Source organism: Scylla paramamosain, chromosome 39 (genome assembly GCF_035594125.1).
Source record: "Scylla paramamosain isolate STU-SP2022 chromosome 39, ASM3559412v1, whole genome shotgun sequence".
NCBI classification, from domain to species: Eukaryota; Metazoa; Arthropoda; class Malacostraca; order Decapoda; family Portunidae; genus Scylla; species Scylla paramamosain.
Window position 1 is genome coordinate 4,422,501 of NC_087189.1, and position 5,000 is coordinate 4,427,500.

At 46.2% G+C, this 5,000-nt stretch overlaps 1 protein-coding gene across 4 annotated transcripts in view; it reads right to left on the bottom strand.

Annotated features, from left to right (window-relative positions):
- LOC135092080 (WAS/WASL-interacting protein family member 1-like) overlaps window positions 1–5,000 on the bottom strand; it is a 75,970-nt gene that overhangs the window by 9,980 nt on the left and 60,990 nt on the right. For 2 of the 4 annotated variants that reach the window (XM_063990280.1, XM_063990279.1), the window contains one exon: window positions 4,128–4,176. The exons of the other annotated variants lie outside the window; for them this stretch is intronic. The gene's annotated coding sequence lies outside the window, so the exon portion shown is untranslated. The remainder of the gene's footprint in view (window positions 1–4,127; window positions 4,177–5,000) is intronic. 4 annotated transcript variants of the gene reach the window in all.

Sequence of the window (5,000 nt, forward strand, 5' to 3'; positions counted from 1 at the left end):
TTGTCAATCTGTCACTGGAACCGTACAAACACCCTTGAAGACCCGTGTCACTTCAACTATAGGGCCTTTGGAAAGCAGTGGAGGTGCGGCGCAGAAGTGTTGCAGAATAAGGGCCCTTGACACAGACACTTCAAAACACTGCTTGTATTTCATTTCATCAACACAAACGCGCATTTCACCTTACGGGGAGGAAGGGGGACGAGAGGGGGGAGCGAGAGGGGGGGACGAGAAGGAGGGACGAGAGGGAGAGGGCGGAGGGAAGACAGGGAAACTTAACAAGCGTCAACCCTTCCGCCCCCCCTCCCTATAACTCCCACCCCCTACCTCCCCCGTTTCCCTCAGGAGCCGCCACGCCCCTCTCCCCCTCCAGGACACGTGACTGCCTTGTACTGATTTACTTAGATATTCCCAGGTGAGTAATTACGGTGAGAGAGAGAGAGAGAGAGAGAGAGAGAGAGAGAGAGAGAGAGAGAGAGAGAGAGAGAGAGAGAGAGAGAGAGAGAGAGAGAGAATGTGTGCGGTTGCGTGTTTATGAAGGAATGCTCGTCCCCCTCACCCCAATATCCCTTCTGAAACATCTGTGTAAACAAACACTATTCTTCTCTCTCTCTCTCTCTCCCTCTCTCTCTCTCTCTCTCCCATATGGTTTACATTTTTCATGTTTTTTTTTTCAAGCCCAAAGTTGAGAGAGAGAGAGAGAGAGAGAGAGAGAGAGAGAGAGAGAGAGAGAGAGAGAGAGAGAGAGAGAGAGAGAGAGAGAGAGAGAGAGAGAGAGAGAGAGAGAGAGAGAGAGAGAGAGAGAGAGAGAGAGAGGGTGGGAAAAACAAATGAAGGCTGGAAAGGGTGGAAGGTTAGAGTCAGAAACACAACACGGGGTGAAAAGAAGAAGGAGGAGGAGGAGGAGGAGGAGGAGGAGGAGGAGGAGGAGGAGGAGGAGGAGGAAGGGAGGGCACTGCAAGGGGATTACAAACACGCGGCCTTCAAGCAAGAGAGCGCTCTCCCACACTGGACACTTTTTTCCCACGGTTACACTTTCTTCCCTCGCCCCTCACCCTGCCCTCCCCCCACTTCCCCCGCCCCTCCAAGCATACACACCGCGCGCGACCCCTGTTGCCTTGACACATATGCACATACATACATAAATACATACATAACATATATACATACATACATACACACATACACGCTCTTAATTACTACACCACACGTGCCTCAAATGAACCATATGCACACACACACACACACACACACACACACACACACACACACACACACACACACACACACACACACACACACATACACACACACACACACACACACACACACACACACACACACACACACACACACATCCACACACACATCATAGCCAAGAAGAAGGAGAAGGAGAAGGAGAAGGAGAAGAACAAGAACAAGAACAAGAACAAGAAAAGAACAAGAAGAACAAGAAGAAGAACAAGATGATGATGATGATGAACATGGAGAAAGAAGAAAGACAAAAAACAAAGAAAAAAGAAAACAACAACAACAACAACAACAACAACAACAACAACAACAACAACAATACTATAAGAGAGAGAGAGAGAGAGAGAGAGAGAGAGAGAGAGAGAGAGAGAGAGAGAGAGAGAGAGAGAGAGAGAGAGGGCGGATGCGACCGGAAGATATATGACTGGAGGGCAGAAAAAAAAAATCTTAACTTTAAATGGAAGAAAGAAATTTAAACAACGGATGGAGAGAGAGAGAGAGAGAGAGAGAGAGAGAGAGAGAGAGAGAGAGAGAGAGAGAGAGAGAGAGAGAGAGAGAGAGAGAGAGAGAGAGAGAGAGGGCAGAGGAAGTGATGGTTGAGGAGGAGGAGTAGGAGGAGGAGGAGGAGGAGGAGGAGGAGGAGGAGGAGGAGGAGGAGGAGGAGGAGGAGGAGGAGGAGGAGGAGGAGGAGGAGGAGGAGGAACCAGATAAGGTAAGGGAGGCTTAGTCAGGGCGGTAGATACACCAAAAAGGGAGGAGGAGGAGGAGGAGGAGGAGGAGGAGGAGGAGGAGGAGGAGGAGGGAAGAGGGGAGATAGGAGACAAAAGAATAAAAGGGAGGGGAAAGGAAGGTAAGAGGAATACGTGAAAGATAAATGACAGTAGAAGAAAAACAAAAGAAGAGAAGGAATGAAGGAAAATGAGAATGAGAAAAGAAGAGAAGGAAGAAAGAAAAGAAAAGGAGAGCAGATAAAAAAAAATAAATAAAAGGAGGTAGGGAAGGTAAGAAAAGGGAAGGAAGGAAGGAAGAAAGGAGGAGGAGGAGGAGGAGGAGGAGGAGGAGGAGGAGGAGGAGGAGGAGGAGGAGGGGCCAGAAGGGCAAGGAGACAGGAAGGCATTACCTCCTACCACCTCCACCACCACCACCACCACCACCACCTCCTCCTCCTCCTCCTCCTCCTCCTCCTCCTCCTCCTCCTCCTCCTCCTCCTCCTCCTCCTCTTCTTCCACTCTCATTTCCTTCCATTTATCCTTATACTCTTCTTCTTCCTCCTCCTCCTCCTCCTCCTCCTCTCTTCCATTCACGACGTTTTCCTCCTCTTCTTCTTCCATCTCCTCCTCCTCCTCCTCCTTTACACCTCATTTTCATCTCTCTCTCTCTCTCTCTCTCTCTCTCTCTCTCTCTCTCTCTCTCTCTCTCTTGGCCCTCAAAGCCAAAATAATAACACGTGATTGCAGGGTCCTTTAAACGAGCCTCCTTTCAGCCAATCACCGGCCTTCCTTGCAGCGTAAACAGCCAATCACCTTTCGAGTCAGTAAGTGGAGGGGAAAAATCAGCCAATGAGGACGCAGGTTGTCATATAAGCGTCGTCCAATCAGAGAGCCGAGTTTTCAGCCCCTTCTCTCGTCTCAGCCAATAGAAAGAGTGCTTACGTGTTATTAGCCAATGAGATAATTCGTAATGAGAGAGAGAGAGAGAGAGAGAGAGAGAGAGAGAGAGAGAGAGAGAGAGAGAGAGAGAGAGAGAGAGAGAGAGATGCAACTCAAATATTACGTAAACGAGTCCAGTGGGAAATTCTCTCTCTCTCTCTCTCTCTCTCTCTCTCTCTCTCTCTCTCTCTCTCTCTCTCTCTCTCTCTCTCTCTCTCTCTCGTCCTTTCTCTTTACTACATTTTTTCCCCCCTCCTCCTCCTCCTCCTCCTCCTTCTCCTCCTCCTCCTCCTCCTCTTAGCAACTCATGCCCCATTTCAAGTCCTCTCTCTCTCTCTCTCTCTCTCTCTCTCTCTCTCTCTCTCTCTCTCTCTCTCTCTCTCTCTCTCTCTCTCTCTCTCTCTCTCTCCAAAATCACAACCACAGCTAAACGATCCCTATAAGTAATCACCACTATCACTACTACCACTACCACCACCACCACCGCCACCATCACCACTACAACCATCACCACCATCACCACTAGCACCATCACCACCACCACCACCACCACCACCACCATTACCATAAAAGGCTATCATACATTTTTTTGAGGTACCACGAGAGAGAGAGAGAGAGAGAGAGAGAGAGAGAGAGAGAGAGAGAGAGAGAGAGAGAGAGAGAGAGAGAGAGAGAGAGAGAGAGAGAGAGGATACAAGAAATGAAGGGAAGAAAAGGAAAGAGGAGACGGAGAGTGAAATGAAAAGGGAAGAGATAAGAAGAAAGAGGGTGGAGATATGAGGAGGAGGAGGAGGAGGAGGAGGAGGAGGAGGAGGAGGAGGAGGAGGAGGAGGAGGAGGAGGAGGAGGAGGAGGAGGAGGGCAAAGGTTCTATGTTCCCTTCACTTATTTGGAACCATCACATCTCTCTCTCTCTCTCTCTCTCTCTCTCTCTCTCTCTCTCTCTCTCTCTCTCTCTCTCTCTCTCTCTCTCTCTCTCTCAGGTGTACGTAAATTAGCACCACATTTTCTCGCAGGTGTGCTAACTGAGCTTGTGGTGGTGGTGGTGGTGGTGGTGGTGGTGGTGGTGGTGGTGAAAATATTTAATGAAGGAAAGCTTTTTATTCACAGGCAAAATTGTAGTAGTAGTAGTAGTAGTAGTAACAGTAGTAATAATAGCACCACTAACAACAACAACAACAACAACAACAACAACAACAACAACAACAACAACAACAACAACAACACTCACCAGCAAGCAGTAATAATATCTCTTCCACGTCTTGTCTTGCTCCGGCAGTCTGTTAGGAGAGGGAGAGAGAGAGGGAGAGAGAACCATGCATGAATACACAAACAAACATATCAGAGGTTAACAAAATGGCATGGATTAAACTAAGAATATAAAGAAAGACACCATTGATAGGGAATAGACAGAGGGAGTAACTAAGCTCAAGATCAAGTAGCTTTATTTTGGTGTATGTTAAGTGTATTAGGCAAGACAGTGATACGAAAAAAAACATATGGACAAACTAAACCTTTATTTTGGTGTACGTTACGAGTATTATGCAAGACAAACTGAGAGGAAATAGATTGAGGGAGTAAGTGAAGCTATATAGAATCTGTAGCTTTTTTTTATTTTTTATGGTTCAGTAATATCATTGTGTTATTTAAATTGTGTAACAGGTGTCATCTTAGTTATCTGTAGTCACGGGATCGCCAAGTGCATCTGTTGACTTTATCATTGTAATCATCGTCTCATTCAACGTCTCTGTTTAGTTTGAGATCATTTAAGATTAAGGTCAGTTTAGTTTAAGATCAATTAACATCAAGATCAGTTAAGTTTGAGATCAGTTAACATCAAGATCAGTTCAGTTTGAGATCAGCTAAGAATAAGATTAGTTTAGTTCGAGACCAGTTTAGTCTGAGGCCAATTCAGTTAAGACCAGTTTGGTTTCCTTACTGTCACGCAACTGCAATGTCACTGTCAATTAAAGAATGAGAAAAAAAATGAACTGTAGAATTTAAAAGGAAAACGGAAGGATTAAAAAGAATGTAAGGAAATAATTCACAATGTATAAGAAAGATGGATACTGGAAGATAATTAAGCGAAGGAACAAAAAAAATA